This window comes from Numida meleagris, chromosome Z (assembly GCF_002078875.1).
Source record: "Numida meleagris isolate 19003 breed g44 Domestic line chromosome Z, NumMel1.0, whole genome shotgun sequence".
Taxonomy (NCBI): domain Eukaryota; kingdom Metazoa; phylum Chordata; class Aves; order Galliformes; family Numididae; genus Numida; species Numida meleagris.
Genome location: NC_034438.1, coordinates 65,507,256 through 65,526,717, shown reverse-complemented (window position 1 = coordinate 65,526,717; position 19,462 = coordinate 65,507,256). Strand labels below are relative to the sequence as shown.

Below are 19,462 nucleotides of genomic sequence, written 5' to 3'. Positions count from 1 at the left end.
GGCGGGCGGGGGCACTGGGCGGACTGCTGCTGGAGAAGGGCTGCAAGCGGAGGAGGTGGGGGTCTGCTGCCGGCCTTGGTGTTGAGTTCTGCCGGCAGTCCTCAGAGCTGCGTGTGGGGAAATTAACAAAGAGAATTTCCCACTCCCGTCCTTATGGACTGATGAAAATGTCAAGGAGTGGAATTCTGGTGGTGGAATACACCTCGTTCCCACCACAAACACAAAACCTTTTTACATTTTCAGAGACAAAATAAAAATTTCATTTGAGATCTCACCCCTAAAGGAACGAATGAATGACCAAAAGGATGCGACAACTAAAAAGATTTCTTATTCGAATATTCTGAGAACTGTCAGTCTATGAACTACCAACTTGGGAACCTACAAGCGGGTGCTGATGTCCCCGCTTTCTAGGGTGCCCACTGCTCACCTCCATCAGCCATTGAGTTTCCAACTCAACTTACAGCCTTTGTCTGATTCCCATTATCTGTACCATCTGAATTAGGTTTTTTTTTCTCTTCTTCATCCACTGCCCATTCAAGCTTGTCATTCTTGATGGAATTGTCTCATTCATTGATGGAAGCCATTCTTGATGGCTTCAACAGTCCTTTTTGGAAGTCTTTACCATTGTTCATTCCCTGGAGGCTAGCAATGAATTCTTGGCAGGTCATCTTTTTCCCAATGTTATGGCCATCAGCCCCCGTACAGCCACAGGAGCATGGCCAGCAGCCTCCCTCTGCCCAGCCAGAGGTGCAGCTGCAAGGTGGGCACTACTCATAATCTGCAAACAAGAAGAGTGCAAGAGTTTCTACTGCTTTGTTCAGTAGCTATTGAAATTTTCACTGTACAAGTAGCTCCCAGAAACGATCCAGTCAATGTGTTGAACTTTTTTTCTGCACATCTCTAATCTGTTTTTCTAAAATTTGCACTGCTTTTATCACAGAATTTTTTAGTCAGTAACTCAGTTTCTTCTACTTCTGATTTGCATGGTTTCATCTCAGTTAAAAGCTGGTGCTTTTTTCACTTGCTAAAAAGTATTTTTTGAGCAAGAGTAAAGTCACAACTTTTACAGTGCCAGTCAGCAAGTGAAATCCCACTGAACCTGGGGATTCTGGCGGGGCATCATTGTGATGACATGTTATCATCATGGTGATGTTTATGCATTTCCACAGAGTCACAGTGATCACCCTGAAGTGACATCCCATGTTGCAAATATATGAAAATGAATAGATTCGTCATAACCTCATTTATTGATCTTTCTATTCCATGGGTTCAAACTCACAGAATGTAGTGAGATCTGGATCACGTGTGGAGCAACTGACGTACCTTCCTATGGGCAGCAAATGTGGTATGATATTTGAAATGAGGCTGGAAAAGGTGCTGCCTTACTAACAGAATATTGGCCCTTCATATGTAGGTGGAACACCGCTTTAAAATGCCAGTCCTCTTTTTAACTTGACGCAGTATAAGCATGAATAAGATGTGAAACTCTAAGAGAAGACAGAACTCAATCTTTCTGTAACGCCCAGCAAGGAAAACCTTTTTCTGTAATAACTGTGCATAAGATTAAAAGAGAAATTATATAACATTATAATATTTTTTATGTTTCATGGATAATTTTTTTTTGTTTTCACTTTTTCTGCTGATAGCAAACTGCCCTCTGTTACTGTGAGATGTACACCACATAACTGAACATGATTTCTTATTACTGTGTCTTTGAATTATTGGACAGGTAGTGAGATGTGAGGTCTGATCCCAGGATTAGAGAGAGCACTACAGGCTTCCTTTGTATTGTTAGAGTTGAACTTAAAACTAACATTTCCTCTGAGTGGGACACAACACTTTTTTACTTCTGTACAGTTTGTCAGTGTTCACAAAGCTTGTAGGAACCGACCATCTCCATTAGGTAGTATTGAAAAAGACCAATGATATCAAGCTATTGAAAACCACAGTGTATGTGCCTGTGTACAAAAAAAGGGTGACATGAATTCTATTTCTTTAGGGATCCATATGAGACATGTTTTGAAACCTGCAGATAATAGAAAATGTTTTTGAAAGGAATGTATATTTTCAAAGTATGTTTCCAAACACTGCCCTGAAACACCACAGGAAATTAAGCAGATGGAAGAACTTGGGTATCAACAGCAATGTTGCTTACTTTTATACCTGTGTCATCAGCAATCCCCATGGCTTTGTGGTTTCTGTGCAACTATTCTGCTGAAGTACTTTGTTTCTCTGGATTGCTGGCTGGGGAGGAGGGAAGGATGTACACCATTCTGTTCAATGCTAGGATATGTCCTGTCACCAAAAGGCACAATGTGCCTGCTTGCTTCCCTGCCCATGCCTGTGGTTCATGCTATGTGTGTTTCCTGTGCATTCAATAATACTGCTCCCGCGCAACATCGCTGGCAGCTGTCAATGACATTTGATGACACTCTCTGCTGTCAGTGTTATCCTAGAGACAAATGTCTTCCTTAGAAGAAAAATGTATTTGCTGGAGTTGCACCCAGAGCAGAACAAAGCTGTTTCTGGATGGTGACTGTGTTTTTTGTCTCTCAATTACAGCTGCTCTGGGGGATGGTGACTGTGAATGGCAGCTGGGTCTGGGCTATATCTGGCTGCTTCTGTGGTTGTATGAGTAATTGCTTATGCTGGGGAGAGAAGGGCAGGGACTGTCATATCCATATAAAAGCTATTAGAGATTCAAGCCCAGTGGAACAAGCAATTATTTACCAAAAAAAACAAGGAAAACCAGAAAGCTGCCATCTCTGTTTTCCAGTGAAGTATGTTTCTGCTATGCTACTTGATCCTGGGTCAAGCATGTGTGCTAGAGGCAGCATCACAGGCACGTGGGTAGGTGGTATTCCACCACCTTCCACTCAGGTCCATAGGATAGCTGGGGCTGTGCTGTGGGATGAATATTGCGGGAGCTGGTGGTGCTGAGTATTAGGCGTATTTGGACCTTGCATGATGAACCTTCATACAGTGTCATTCTTGGACTTTATGCTCTAAACGGACAAGGCTGAGCAATGTGCCACTCTGCTCTGCACTGGAAGGACAAGCCCTACAATGGGTGCAAAAATTCTTGTGGATATTTGCATTCCACAGGATTTTTACATGAGGGCAGAAATGCACTGTTTGTAAATCTATTCCTCAGGTCACAGCTTTTGAGGCTTGTAAAAAAGAAATGACTACACAAACTGTGATTGTTCCATTACTATCAGAAACCAAAGGAAAAACTTCAGATTCTTTTAATGACAGTTCCAGTTAAGAAGTGGGAAAAAAAAAACAGCTCTAAGGCCTATGTAAAATACAAGCACAGCACTATCTGCATGCTGCTGAAGGTAATGAATGGGACTGATCGCTAACTATACCAAGAAGAAAATATAAGCTCCGGGTTCACGTCCCCGAGGGCTCTGTTTCGATGACCTCTTCATCAGCTGCACTGGTGCGTTTTTTCCCAGCCTGAGTCGAGTTGGGAAAAACCCAGCTCTGTGTGTGCCAGCAGAGGGAGCGCTCAGCACACGAGATTCAATTACAGACTATCCCAGGTTGGAGGGTACCCACAAGGATCATAGAACCTTAGAATGGATTGGGTTGGAGGGGACCTCAAAGCTCACCCAGACTCGAGTGCCTGCCATGGGAGTGCTGCAACCCAGCAGGTCAGGTCAGAACAGGGCCCCATCCAACCTGACCTGGAGCGCCTGCAGCTTCTAAGCTTTGCCTGTGGGGCACCCACAGCTTCTCTGGGCAGCTGTTCCAGGGCCTCGCTGCCGTCTGTGCGAAGAATTTCTTCCTAACACCTAACCTAAGTCTCCCCTCTGTTAGTCTGTATCTATTCCCAAACTGTGTAAAAAGCCAGTGGCTGCCAGCTCAGTGGAACCTCATTTATTGTAACCCTTTGAGGTTGACCTGTCAGCTGATGGTTCACCCACGTTTTGTCTAGCTAGTTTTTGTCTGGTTGTTTGCTGCCTATTCTGTCTAGGAGGATACAGTGAGAAACAGTATCAAAAGCTTTGCTGAAACCAACTAATAACTGCAACAGGCTTCCCTTGGTCTACTCTGTGGGTAAGCTTGTCATAAAGGAGATTAAGTTCATTGAATGGGCCTTTCCCCTCATGAACCTGTGTCGGCAGTGTCTAGTGACTGCACTGTCCTTCAGGTGTTTTTCAATAGCTCCCAGAATAACCTTCTCCATAATTCTGTCAGCCACTGAAGAGAATCTGACAGGCCTCTAGTCACCAGGATCTTCTTTCTGACCCTTATTGTAAATAGGGACAATGTTTGCCAGCTTCCAGTCAACGGGGACCTCTCCAGATTCCCTAGACATACAAAAAAATAACTGAGAGAGGTCTCAGGATGATGTCAGCCAGTTCTTGGAGTACCCTGGGATGAATCCCATTGGGCCCCATGCACTTATTTTCACTCAGTTGAAGCAGCAAATCCCACTCAGGTATGGAATTGGCTGTGAGTTTATCATTCCCGCAGTTATTCCTGCTTCTGTGGTTCTGGTCACATCCACGCTGGAGTTCAGGGACAAATCATCTCTGCAGCTCCTGGGCTGGAGCACACACAGGACAAAATGCTGATCTTGAGGAGCTTGCAGCAAACTCACTACAGAATAAGGCTTACTAACAAGCACCAATACATTTTTTTCTTCTCTTGGTAGAATTCAAGGAGAAGATGGGATGAGCAGAATAGCAAAATCTTTCCCTCACAAATACAAAGTCCTTGCTCTGGAGCATGACTGAATGTACATTTCCCAAAGCATCTTTTACATCTTTTCAACAAGAATAAAAGTTGGCTTCTGAGATATGCTTTATTACGCACATAGATAGAGTATATTTAAACTTTTCCAAAATCTTGATGAAATATATAACACATTGCTGTGATTTTTAAATAGGGTCTGGAATAATTTCCTTGTCCTTTTTGTGGCTTTTTTTCTTTTTTTTTTTTTTTTGTTAAGCAGGATTTTCCTTTTGTTGTTGCACAATCATTTTGACTGAGTCCCAAAATAAAATTTCAGTTATCAAACTATTTTTAGAGTCACTAGCCTGTGTGTTACATTACACAGATATTGATGACAAACAGCCTTGCTATGAAACCACAATGAAAATCTCCCAGGAAGCTGACGTCTTAATTGGCTTCAATAAAAGATTAGGATCACTTTTATGATAGGATAAAACCTACTTACAAATTAGAGATGAGTTGTACTTTCCAGAATTGCTTTTTTAACCAGATTTTCATCAACTTATCTTTTGGAGCAAGCTTCTTTAAAAATTCAATGTTTTTTTAACCACTTGCCTGTTACAACAGGGCAGTTATTTCATGTTCATTCAGTGTTGCTTTCCTTGCCAGAATCACTGAAGAAGAGACTTGATCACTAGAAAAAAACACTCAGATATTTTTTAACTGCATTCTTATGTTGCACTCTTGCAAATGTTTAAACTGAGTTTTGTTCCAAAGATGCTCGAATTCAAGATTCTACCCTTCACGGTTGTTGTAAGAATCCAGCCACATTGTGTTATTTATGGCAGTGATGGCCCAAATGCGGTTTGATTTCCCACCCCAGTTTCTTTTAAGGCTGGGGCCCCTGCTTGTTCCTTGGACTTGTGGTTGGATTCTCTGACATGAGAGAGCTTTATATGCATTTATTACATATTTCCTGCATTTAAAGTCAGTGATTGATGAGATTAACAGACTACAAGCTACGAAAGCTGAAAGGAATGAGGTTTTATTTAAAGCAATCTGTAGATAAAGCTTATCTTTCTTACAGGTAACATTCCTTTTGCACCAGTAACTCAGTGGTGCAAATGTAAACTGAAAAGCAGAGAAACAAAATCTGTCCCTCTCAAAGAATTAGCGTAGGTTTCTCCCAAGTTATAAGGCAATATGATAAACTGAGGAGGCTGTATTTTTTATTTCTCTGCACATCAGTGTTTCTGTATACATCATTATTTAAAGGGACTGTTCCTTGCTCAAGTGTAATGGCCTTCCAAGTTCCCAACCTGAAGTCATGGCTATGTGGTACCCTCCTGCACCAGCTTTGCTTTGGGGTCTGGCTGTTCCTTCTGTAACTCTGCCTCTCATCATTCCCAGCTGGGGCTTATGCTGAGGAATGGAGTGGGAACCTTGCGAACTGCGTGGGGACAGCATCGTTGCACCTCATGAGAAAAGCTTACTTCCACAGAGTTTTATTAGTGCGCTCCACACATCTCCTTGATGTTTCCTTACGGAAACAAGAAAAGAAAGAGAAGGCAGGAGACAGCTGCCCAGTGGACAGCCAAGAAACAAAGCAATGAAGTCCCCAGAGGCGTTTCTTTTCCAGTGTCAGCAAATGGTAAGGATGAGGAAGGTGGCAATAACTATTCTTGTCAGACTTTTTCCTCTCTTAACATTGTGCTTTATGTTTGGACCCAGCCAAGCTCCCTGTTGTTGTTCAGACTGTGATGCCATCAGTGCTAGCAGGATCATATTCCATCAGCTGCAGGACATACATGCCGGTTGGTCACTGCACTTTGTGCATGTTTAAGATGGTAATACTTACAGGGTATTTAAATGACTCTTATCTACTTCATTACTTGCTACCTCCTATTTTTCTCCCAATATAAACTAATTAAAAGCATAGTAAGAAGACAGGGAGGATTCTCAAACTCTTGTCATTTGCTTCCCATGGGAACCTGTTAAAACAACAGTACTGAGATTTCCAGATGGAAGTTCACGAGAACAACAACAAAACAGAAGCAGCACAGGAATGGGACAAAGCAAATTAGGTAGAGTGTGAAAAATGAAAAGCAAGGTCCAGAAGTGCACAAAGAAGGCTGGTAGCATTACAAAGTGAAGGCACTTGTACAGATCTACTTGTGAAGTATTTGTTGTGTCTGGCAGCTGCTGTTCAGCACAAACATAGGGTTTTTACAAACAAATGGTGATGACAATCTGGACTTAGCATCTAGTCCTTTAGACCTTCACAAGAAAGAGGCAGAGAAGTGTGTACATTTCCTCCACAGCAGGGTAAAGCTCAAGCAATCCAATCTCTAAGCAGGAAAATAAAACTTTTCTTGTATTTCATTAATGTGAACTGTGTCTTCAAGCTTTTCCCCTTACTTTCTCCCACTGATACGAACCATGTGGCTTGAGCACTAGCTTGCTGAACATACCTTTTTCATCAATGGTTGAAGTTTTAGCAGGGTGGAGGATAATTACTACATCATTATTTCCAGTTGTAACCTTTGTCCTAATGGCGTGTTAGCATGTGTGAGATTCGGTACTGAGATACTACATAGCACAAAGTTCTGAATTTTTTTTCTGTAAGTGTGAATCTTATTCCATAAAAATGTTTTGTCCAGAAGAATGTTGTCAGCTATTCCTTCATAAGCTAAGAGCTTGCTATTTTTGCAAAATATATAAATGTGATTTGGGGCAATTTAGTGATTCAGACTTTACAGTAAAAGGAGAATGCCAAAGGTCACATCCATTCACCAAAACTCACATCTCTCAAAATTCTAAGTTTACCAGGCCCAAAATGGAGGGAATAAAGGAATAATGCTGTTGCCTCATCCAAAGCTTGGAAGAAACAAGCCCAGATGGCTCACTTTGTTATTTTCTTTGCCTGAGGAATAAGTGTTATGTTGCTGTTGACTGTTGAACACATCCTATCTAAGTAGTGCCCCATATTTGAATTTATTACTTCAATTGCTGTCATTTTCCTTTCTTTGTAGAAAGGGAGAGTCCCACGCGGAGTGAGGTTTCCTCCAAAGGAAATGATCCCTGCCCCAAGAATCCTGTAGCCCAAAATGATGTGACACTCAAGATAATACTGTCAGCCTGTAACAAATGGGCAACTGCCTAAAGGACTGCAAATGGCTCCAGGATTTCTGTGACAGAACTGAAAATCAGCCCTTCACCAGCCCAGCTCTGTCACCACAGGCCTTCAGCCCCACCTTCTGCCTTTCTGTGGATGCAGCACATAGCTAAGCTTGAGCTCTGCAAAGCATCTTGCAGAACAGTAGATCTGTACTGACAGGTCATCGTTAGGAGGGCAGAAGTGGAAGGACTGTGGGTCTGCTGTAGCACTTATGCATCTCTCATTGATAGCTATTATGCTTCTGAACAGAAGAACTCACACTTAGCAATGCAAGGGGGCTGAAAGCATGACCCAGTTATGTTTCAAAGCCATTCTCTGTGTTGTGAAGCACATTAGGGAATAACTTGTGGGCACAGCCTAGAGATCAAAGTATCAGGGTTTCTTAAACATAGAAAACAGCCTATTGTACTTATCTGATACATAAAAATTACACATTGTACAGTCTTACTAATGTCAGCCAAATATCCATCCTATAATTTGCATATATTTATACTGCCAGATCCCCTGCTTTCTTTCAAGTGGGTTTCTTGTTGAGCTGTTGTTACACATTTCTATCATATTCATTGTTCATGCTATTGTTTAATTTACTCTGCATTACCTGTGTATGTCTGTCACGTGACAGCTGACACACACCGGCTGTGGTCACAGATACTTCCTCTTCCACCAAAACCCAAGGGTCTCTCCCATCGTCATTTGCCTTCCCAACACAAATAGGGAGCTGCCATCAAGTTAAGAAGGAAACAGAATCATAGAATCATAGAATTGCTCAGGTTGGAAAAGACCTTCAAGATCAACAAGACCAACCGCAAGAATGATGAACTATACTCCTGCCCTTGTTACCCTTTCCTGGAGGGTTGTAAGGAAGATGGTTACTCTAAAGAAGCTCTGCGATACTCCTCATGTGCATCTGACTCCTGTTTCTTATTTTCCAGATTAGTCTTTTTTGCCTGTAAGACATTTATGTTATTCATCTAAAGCATAGGTCATTTTCAGTACTGAAAGGGGCTCATTCTTTACATTTTCAAAACATTTTTTCTAAGAGCTTTGTCTTCCAGACAAGTACCGAAGAAATCAGAAATCTTTTCTGTATAGCAGCAGTTTATATTCTGACTTGAGGTGCACTGTCAAGCTTACTTGTCCTTCCACAAGAAAAAAACAACTGAAACTGCTTCCTTTGCACAGTAAAAGTGTAACGAGAGCTGAAAATGAGACTTCTCGGACTCTCTGGAGCCATGTCAGACAAGAAGAGCCTCGAAAGTGAATGTCATTCATGTCTCTAAACCTTTAAGCGGGCATCAGGGGAGCAAAATCCATCCCACTGTAGGAGATGAGCAAGTCCAAGATCACCTCATGAGACTGAATATGTACAAGTCCATGGGGCTGGATGACATGCTTCCCAGAGCCGAGAGGGAGCAGGCTGATGTGGTTGCCGAGCCACTCTCCATCATATTTGAAATGTTGTGGCTGTCAGGAGAAGTCCCTGAGGACTGGAAAAGGGAAACATCACTCCCAGTTTTCAGAAAGGCAGAAAGGAAGACCTGGGGAACTACAGGCCAGTGAGCCTTGTCTCTGTGCCTGGGAAGATTATGGAACAGTTCCTCACAGAAGAAATGTTAAGGCACATGTGAGATGAAGAGGTGATCCTCGACAGCCAGCATGGCTTTACCAAGGGCAGATTATGCCTGACCAATCTGGTGGCCTTCTGCGTGGTGGAATGATGGCAGCAGTGGACAAAGGAAGGGCAGCTTGTCTACCTGGACTTGTGCAAAGCCTTTGGCATGGTTCCATATCACCTCCTTATCTCTAAAGTAGAGAGAGATGGATTTGAAGTCTGGATTATTGGGTAGATAAAGAAATGGTTGGATGATCATAGCCAGAGCGCTGTTGTCAGTGGCTCTGTGTCCAGGTAGAGGCCGGTCATGAGTGATGTCCCCCAGAGGTGCATCTTGGGACCGGTGCTCTTCAACATCTTTAGCAATTACATAGACAGTGGGATCGAGCGTACCCTCAGCAAGTTTGCTGATGACACCAAGCTGAATGGTGAAACAGTTACACTAGAAAGAAGGAATACCATCCAAAGGGATCTGGTCAAGCTTGAAAAGTGGGACCTTGTGAAGTGAATGAAGTTCAACAATGTCAAGTACAAGGTGCTGTGCTTGGGTTGCAGCAATCTCAGATAAGTGTACAGAACAGAAGAAAAATTCATTGTGAGCAGCCCTGCAGAGGACTTGGAGGTTCTGGTGGATGAGAAGCTGGACATGAGCCAGTAGTGTGCACCTGCAGCCTGGAAGACAAACTGTATCCTGGGCTGCATCAACAGAGAGGTGGCAGCAGGGAGAGGGAGGAGATTGTTCCTCTCTGCTCTGCCCTCCTAAAGCCCCATCTGGAGCAATGCATCCAGGTTTGGGGCCTCCAACACAAGAGAAATGCGGAGCTGCTGGATTAGCTCCAGAGGAAGGTCACAAAGATAATCAGAGGGCTGGAGCACCTCTCCTATGAAAAAAGGCTGAGGGAGCTGGGCTTGTTTAGCTTGAAGAACAGAAGGCTGCAGGGAGACCTCATTGTGACATTCCAGTACTTAAACAGAGCTTATAATCAGGAGAAAGACAGATATTTTACATAGTCTGATAGTGACAGGACAAGGGGGAACAGTTTTAAACTAAAAGAGAGAAGATTTAGATTAGATGTTAGGTTAGATATTAGGGGAAAATTTTTTCAGTCAGAAGGCGGTGAGGCACTGGCACAGGCTGCCCAGAGAAGCTGTGGATGCCTCATTCCTGGAAGCATCAAGGCCAGGTTGGATGCGGCCCTGGGCAGCCTGATCTGCTGGGTGGCAACCCTGCCTATGGCAGGGGGTTGGAAATGAATGACCCTTACAGTCCTTTCCAACCCAAGACATCCCGTGATTCTAAATTAAAATCCACAGGAATTTCATACAAACAGTTGTGTGGTGACAACTCCGAAAACTCAAAGTCTGTATTCTCAAGGCTATTTCAAGTGTCTGTAGCATGGCATTTTCAAAAGCACCTCAGGGTCTGATTTTCGTATGTCTTCTTCTTCGTGATTACAAACTATTAATGCAACCTAGTAACAAATCTAACGAAGGAAGGACCATCAAGGAAGTTGATTCTCCTCTAGTATGCTTGGGTGTGAATATGAGGTAGCCTCACTGATGCCTGTGATGACAGGAGTTGCCTACTGTGTTTCCTGCAGCGTCAGGCTGGCTCCAAGGACTTTGTGCACGTGAGGAGAAGTTGGCCACAAACAGGTCTCAGCCAGGAGAAAGACAACAGGAACCTCTGTCAGATGGTTATCAGACCCAGCTGTAGCAAGAAGACATTTCAAAGCTGACCCAAAGACTGGCTATATTTCTTGGGCAGTACCATGACTTTGTAGAATTCTGTAAGCTGTTATGTATTTTGCTTTTAGTCAATACACATGCTTAGACTTCTTTTATCTTAACTCTTGACTTGAAACTAGGACTTCTGTTTTTGTTTTTGCTTTGGTATTTCAAGCTGACAGCTACCACTGCAGTGCTGGCAGATCCAGTGACTTTGCACTGGGTGATCTTAAGTCCCAGTACTTATTCCCCCGCATTCCTTGAAGGTGCCCAGAACAAAACATGAGTGCCTACACGTGTGCTATAGGCTGTGTTGTGAGTCATCAACAGTGGAGTCTGGGGAGGACAAGAATCTTCCATTAATCAGTGATTGCCAGGAGGAGACAAAAGCAGTGCACTGCATTAAGGTAGTTGAATTCCTGTTCCTCAAATTGTCCCACACTGCCTTCTATTTAGGAAATAAGCTCAGGGCACTCCTTGCCTGATCGCTCCTTTTAATTCAGCCTATTGTTTCCTACAGGACCAGAAAGACGTCTGCTTAAATACTTGCACAAGCGTGCCCTGCCCCAGTCAGGTGGGGTAGTATTTGCAACACCAAACCATAGCAACCTTACTGCAGGTGCCTGCACTCTGAAGCTTCTCTGCTTGAATTAGGCTTTTTGTGGTCTTGTGTCCTCCATTACTGTTCCAGCAGGGAAGATGCCTTAGACCCTTGAGGATCCCTTTAGCTCTCTGTGCCCTGGTTTCTGACCTGTGTAGGAGGGATGTAGGACAGTGTTGAGCAGGAGGCAACCAGATGCTGCGGTGAAAGACTGGCAGAGAAGAATGACCATGGTCTTTCAAAAGTGAAGTACTGAAAGCATCTTTGAAAGTGACAGAAATTGTGTGGCAACATGCAGTGCACTCAAGTAACTTTGGGATTGGCAGGTAAGTGAGGGGTAAATTAACTGGCAATTCTTCGCTATAAAATATTGTGTTAGTCTTTAATTACAGATGTTCCAGGAATATGGATATGATACTTCACAAACTCTCCCTTTAACAACTTTCTTTACATAAAGAGAACATGTGTGAGTGTGAAGGAGAAGCAGTCTGGTTGCTTTTCCTCTTTACGGATTGCTCATAAGCAAACGGATCATATCGTAAGGCTGCTTTGCTGTGCACTGGTAAATGAATTGACCTCTCAGACACTGAATTCCCAATGTTTTCTATCGAAAACCTAAAAAAAAAAAAAAAAAATCCCCTCAGACAATCATCTTAGTCCCTGCTGCACTCTGTTTAGCCATTTGCCACATAACTTCCCAGTAACAGCCTCCCTGTCCCAATCTGTGCTTTGCTCACTGAATGCGTAGGACAGATGGTCTCCACAGATGTGCCATCAGTGTTCACAGCCATGTTCATTGTTCTTGTTCTGATCCTCCCTGCAACAGCATAGCTCTGCTACACCACTACTGAAAACATAGGGATAGGAAGCCCTCTCAACCCATGAGAGAGTTTGCTTCCTTACTCAGTAACCCTCAGCATTGCTGGAGTGTTGCAATGCCCCACTTCCACTCACCACATAGCTTGTCTACAAGCCCAGCCACTCTTCTTCCTGCTGTTATGGAGTAACTGCCATCCACCTTGTTGCTCTGGAATTCTTGTGCTTGTGGCTGGGTGTCTGGAAGGTGAATCTTCTCCACAGGCCCTTCCCTTCCAGAGCACCAACTTCCCACCAGAGAATCCCACCTTGTTCAGCCCATTAATACTGTTTGCAGGCATCTGTTCCTACTGAGCACTTTCATCCAGAGGGGAGAGTGACCAAAGGCTGGATGGTTCTCTAGTACTCTAAGAGAGGATTGCAGGAGCACTTGAGAGTGATGTATGGACCTTTGGGGTAGGAATCCATCTCCCTGGAATTTCTGTGCTTGTATGTTTGGTTAAGCTGGAGGCCATTCCCATGAGGATTCAGCTGTCTGCCTGCTTTTTGGAAGGATACCTGAAATGAGCTGCTCTCACAGTGGGGCATAATGAGACACAAGGCCCTCACAATGGCTGAAGCCAGCCTGCTCTGTGGGGACTTTCTGTCACCATCCAGGTGTTACACTTTCTGAGCTCCAGCTGACAGATGGCATCAAATCATGCTGGATCACACAAACAATGTCTAAAAAGGAAGATTTTTTTTGTTTTAACTCACACTGCTATCTCTGGGGGCTGCTTTTTTCAACAAGTGGTGCTGTTAGCTGGTGGCACCAGCCAGCCTTTGTACTGCTGGTTGGGACTCGTTGCAACACCCTTGGCAGCTGAGTGCATGCAAGTCATAGAAGTGCATTTATTATGCAAGTCAAGTGCATTCATTGTGCAGGCCCAGCCACATCTGTGGTCACAATAAATAGTACAGTACTGGAGGGGTGCTAGGGAATCTGGCAAATTCCTAATTAAGCCATTCAGTCACTGGGTGCCATGTGTTTTCTGCATGGTCGTGGTACCTGTGCTATAATCCATGACTGAGGGATGCTACAACCTTCAGACATTTCTTCAGGCAGATGGGCAAGTGTTTCCAAACAGGAGGCCAGAGATCCATTTACCTCCTGTTTGGCAACTCATACATTCCATTTGGCAGCCTACTGGTTCAGCCAGTCTTCCTGTGGGGAAGACTTCATTCTTGTGGGATTGGGAGACTTTTGCCTTTGCCCATTGTTTTTGTCCTTGTTTCATTGATGTTGATGGGACAGCATGCAGCCTGGCAGGCTGCTAAGCAGTTCTGTAGAGTGTAAGCTGGCACTGAGCGCCACAAGATGTTGTGTTCCCAGCACTGAGGCCTGGAGCGAGCAAATTCCTCATCAGCCTGGCGAGGGCTGAGACTGGTTACAGCAGATGGGTAAACAGAAAATGAGTTGTCTAATGTTGTAGAATAAAGTCTATTTTAAGTCTGGGATGCAAAGATAACATTCCTCAGCCCATCAAATTAGAGACAGGACACTGATGTCCCATCTGAACATGCAGACCATCTACTTTGAGGTGCCTGGCACAGGGCTGGAATAAGTGTTTGTGCTGACAGAGCTCACCCTCAAAGTATTATGCGCACAGCAAAGAATACAAGAAGAAGTGACCAACCCACCTGGAAGACACCAGCACAACCCAGCAGCTTGCCATCCTGGGGAGAGATCTGCTCTCAAAAGAGCACTGCTTCTTGCTGTGCTTCCAGTTGCTAATACAGGCAGCGAACTAAAAACTTGTTCGTCTAAAATTGTAATTCCGTGCTGAAGTGCTGGTGACATTATTAGGCTAACAGAGCTCGTCAGCAGCACATGTGATATGAACCAGAAACCTCTGATGCAATTACAGCCCTGTGTACAACACTGTGATGATAATAGGGCACATTAGCCAAGGAACAGCATCCGAGATTTGAGCAGGATTTTCAAATCCTCTTTTTATTTAATGAGTGCAGACATGACATTGACCTGGGGCTACTCCTAACAACGAACAAGTGAAGAAGGAGTAGGAGGGAAGCAGGTAAAAGATGGTAAGGCAAGTTTTGAGGCTATTTTGTCCTGCTGCCAGAAAAAATGTGAGAGAAGAGGAAAGAAAAAATGGAAAGGAGACTGGAGAAGGGAAGGAGAGATCAGAAGCAAGACAGGAAATGTGCCTCATGGACTGCTTCTGAGTTACCTGCAAAATCACTGCAGAAGGTAAACTCATGTACAGTTCAGCAGGAGTACACATTAATGTCATTGCCAACAGAGTCTGCTCCTCAGCTGCAGAAAGGGAGTGAATGAAAAGGTGGAAGACCACCAACAAAGAGCAAGTCCCATTTGTTGCCTGACTACGTAGTGCGCCTCATTTTAGGAAGATAAAATGCATTTTAATGCATAACCTTCAGTTTCAAAGTATTTGAGATCCCGGCTGTGTCGGAGGAATGTGATGGCATCTTACTGAAAATAACAAGAGCAGAAGGAATGACAGTCTTCCCCTGATTAGGTTTATGCTGCTCTCAAATGCCCCTGCTGCATCACAGGCAGACCTGGAGAGAGCACTGCTTTTGGCATTTATACATTTCCAGATCATCTCCATTATAATCTTGTGTAAGCACTGTTGCCATTGTAGCATGTGTTAGCCCATTCAAGTTTTGCAATGCTGGCATATGAGAGGAGGAAAGGGAACCTCTGGGGCATGGAGCAGGCTGCTGGTATTCTGCCAGCAGCAGCCAGGTCTGTCTCCTTCTACAGTGACGCAACAAGGAGGGGGAAAAAACCTAGTGTAGGAGACAGAGTTTGCTTTGGCACACATCTTGCTTTATTGTAGCAGAAACCAACACTCAGAGATAAGACTGCAAGCGCATGGTGTGCCCTCCCATAATTAATTGCAAAAATATCCTCATGTGAGTAATGTTGCCGTTGACATTTCTAGTTGCAAATGAAGAAATTAAAAGTTACAGTTTTTATGACAGATAAATTGCATTTGTGTATGACTGCTTTTTTATCATGCTGTATGCAGACATAGGCGGCATATACATGCATGTGTGTGCAAATTTGGCCCACATGAAATTAACAAATGCGCATTGTTGTACCTGATATCTCATGCCAGAAAAAAAAGCAAGAAGTAAGTTGAGTATCTCTGTATCTGCATAAAATAACTGAGCAGCAGTTATGTGGGCATGGCTCCTTGGTGTAACTCAGCTGGTGCATGTCAACACACCTTCATCAGTATAACGAGGACAGCTATTTTGTGCCGTTAGTGCTGGTGGCACAGTCCTGGCTTCGTGTACATCCTTGATGAAGATGGATGCGTGCCCAGCGCCATCCCCCGGGGCCATTTTGCTTCCTCATCTTCCAGCCTCGCTGTCCTGTGGGCAGCCTTCCACCTCCTTACCCATCCAATTAACTCTGGCTCCTGAGCACCCCCACCTCCACCCTCCTCCTAGTCCTCCATCCTCATCTTCCTCCCCCATCCTCATCCTCCATCCTCATCTTTCTCCTTCATCTTCCTCCTCCTCCTCCATCCTCATCTTCGTCCTAGTCCTCGATCCCCATCTTTCTCCTCCATCCTCCTCCTCCTCCATCCTCATCTTCCTCCTCCATCCTCCTTCTCCTCCTCCTCCCCCCGCCCCAGGGGCCCCGCACCGGGCTCCGCGGGGTGCGGGTGCCGAGCTCCAACCCCCCGCCCCGTGCCCGGCCGGCGTGTGCGAGTGTGCAATTGCACACTTCCTGTGGTGTGTGCGACCCGGCCCCGGTTTCCGGTAGCTGACAGCCGCCGCAGCCCGTCCCTGCCTCCTCCGGCGGTAGTGCCGCCGCGCCGGGCAGCGCGCAGGGACACGGACACGCACGGGAGGAGGAGGAGAAGGAGGAGGAGGAGGAGGAGGAGGAGGAGGAGGGGAGAGGAGGAGGGACCGGAGCACTCCCGGCACCATCTCCGCTCCCCCCATGCGATACGGGCGGCATCGCGCTGCCCCGCGCTCCCGCGGACAGGCACCTGCAGGTAGGGGACCCACCCGTGTGCGTGTGCCCCGGCGGGTGCGGGCCGCCCGCCTCCCCCCCAGCTTTGTGCGCGGTGTGGGGCTCCCCGCCGGCTGCTGCCCACCCTCCCGGCCTTTGTGCTTGGGCGGGGGGACGGCTCCACGCCGCGGGTGGGGGCATCGCGGGGGGCCGGGGCTGCGAGAGGAGGGGCGGCCCTTCCGGCCCCCCCCGTGCGGAACGACAAAAAAGGCGCTCAGCCCTCCCTGCCCCGGGGGGAGACGGGATCTGGCAGCGGGGGGACCCAGCCCGCGGGGAGCAGGGAACACTCGGAGGGGGCCTCGCGAAGTTGGGCTGTCAGCAGGCAGCGAGGGCAGAGCGCTGCGGGACAGGGCTGGGAGGTTTGGCACGGGGGGGAATCGTCCGGGCCTTCTGCGGCTCAGTTCGGCTGTCAGACAGTAGTGCTCCCCTGCAAGGGAGTAAGTGTGACACATGCGTTCAAACTCACCTCCCATCCACGACGTTAATGGTTATAAATACCCCGAATGCAGCTGGCTACAGGCAACACTCAACACACAGCCAGGCTGCTTCCTCCAAGGGAATGAGGACGATCTCGCAGAGAAGCAAAACAATGCACTGGCTAAAAATGAAGTCCCCTGTACGCACCCAACGTTGAGTACTGGAATTGTTGATCTGTGAAGTTTGCCTGCCTGCTGTGCTGTTGCCCCACTGCCCTACTCCGAAACGTGGTCTCAGTGAGCAGTGCAGCAGTGCTAATGCCAGCTCACTTCTGAGCTGCTGGGGACAGTGATGGCTTTGGAAGAGAGATGGAACTGAGCCGTCCACATACTTGCTAGCAGCAGTCAGAACTGCAGCAAATCAGTTGATTACATCCCTGCCATCCAGTCTTGATGGCGACTTTTCAGGCCAACAACAAGGTGTCTTTCTCTCAACTTTTTTTTTCTTCAAACCAAACATGGGGCTGTATCTGCATGGTGCTGCAGTTAACCTAATCACGGGGTACCCACTCACCTTTGTTCCTCTCAGCCTGTAGCAAAAAGCCACTTTCCAGCCTTCTGCTGAAGTCTGTCAGCACTCCAAAATAGGTTTGAGAAAAGCTGACAAACCAGCCTGGCAGTGCACCCAGACAAGCAGTGAAGAGATAGAAACTGTTAGAAAGATACTTTGGGGAGCTAACTATTGATAGAATCACAGAATAACTTAGGTTGGAAGGGATGTCAAAGCCCTTCCAGCCCCGATCTCCTGCCATGGGAGCACTACCACCCAGCAGGTCAGGTCAGAACAGGGCCACGTACAACCTGGCCTGGAGCACCTCCAGGGATGGGGCACCCACAGCTTCCCTGGGCAGCTGTGCCAGGGCCTCACTGGCCTCTGCTCGTCTTATCACCCTCTGTTCCAGTGCCAGTGTACCCATGCCGTGGTGGTCAGTGTACTACAGCAGGACTCTTCCTACAGCTGAACACCTCCATCAGCAGTGCGGTATAACTCTGCTGACGTGATGCTGATAGGTTTGATGGTGCCACTAGCTGGGCCCATGGCTCTGCTTTCCAAGGCCATGGCTGTGCTCATTCCTGTGGCACAGGGAAACGGGAAGGTTACTGGCTTGGCATGGTGGCTATTTAAGTCGTTTTTTTGTGTTCCTTCTCTGTGAAAAATACTGTGAAAGGAATGTTAGTTTAGGTCAATTGTTTTGTTGATGGATCAGCCTCTTAGCTGAGAGGAACTTGAAAGACTCCAACAGTGCTGCTCTTTATGTGGCAGCCCCATGAAGCATGGTTGATTCCTCTTCAGCTCCTTGACCTTGGCTCTGATCTGCTGATTTATGGACTTTATTTATGGGCAGGACTGGCAAATCCTCTCGCCAGGCAGGAACCACTGCATGTTTCCTAGGCAACGAGCATGGTGTGTGCCCTGACGGGACATCAGCCCGTGGCTGTGGTGCGGCCACGCCAAGCCCTGAACTACGTGCCAGGCTTGGGCCTGTGGCAGGCCCAATGCCAGCAGTCCAGGTGGGGACGGGAGGGAAGGATGCCTTCAGTGCAGTGAGTGCGAGCAGCTCGGTTGTTCTGCCTCATCTCTCATTTTCCGTTACAGGTGTTGCCCAGGTCTGGTCTTCATCACAGTTGTTGTGTTGCTGGAGTGTTCCTTCATGTTACTCCATTCTCTTTTCCTATTTATTGTCCAGCAAAAGGCAGGGGCTGCCATCATCCATTCACTTGACGGGTGTTAGCTGAGAAACATCACATGAACCCTACTGGATCTAGGGCTTTAGGCCTGTGAAAAGCTACAGGAACAAAAGTTTTCCTGTGAGTATGGAATCACAGTGTTAGGTTTGTGGTATTCAGAGAGTGGGTACTGTGACCTGCAAGCTTTTATTTCCTCTGCTGGAGTTCAAAGTCATTATTTTCTAAAGACAGTCAAAATATCTTCCATACACAATTTATAAATAATACTGTATATAACTGGAAAAGATAAGGAATGTGGGGGAGAAGCAGTGCCTCTCCCCTTTTCTGTACAGCTTTGTTTATTTCATCAACCTTTTCGTGTAGTCTGTCCTACTATTCTCTTCTGTGATGCTCTGCAAAGTGAGTGTCTTTGGTCAGTGTGGACAACACAGCAAAAAAAAAAAAAAAGGAGCATTGATGTGTTGCAGTGGGCAGACATCCAAACCCACACATTGCTCAGCTTTGGCAACTGAATGGATGAGAAGTAGTTTTCTTCTCTTGTGCTGTAGTTTGAAAGTGTTACTATTTTGTCCTTCCACCTATCAACAGCAACATCGTAATGGCAGAAATGTGCAGGAAAGTA

General features: G+C 45.9%; 1 protein-coding gene across 31 annotated transcripts in view; it reads left to right on the top strand.

The window, feature by feature from the left end:
- KIAA1958 (KIAA1958 ortholog) overlaps nucleotides 11,775–19,462 on the top strand; it is a 76,423-nt gene continuing 68,735 nt past the window's right edge. For 17 of the 31 annotated variants that reach the window (XR_002433105.1, XR_002433104.1, XM_021379379.1 and 14 more), the window contains exon 1: nucleotides 11,775–12,131. The gene's annotated coding sequence lies outside the window, so the exon portion shown is untranslated. Of the gene's footprint in view, nucleotides 12,132–16,474; nucleotides 16,659–19,462 lie in introns of those variants that run through there. The other 14 variants (XM_021379370.1, XM_021379367.1, XM_021379373.1 and 11 more) reach the window with 3 other exon arrangements.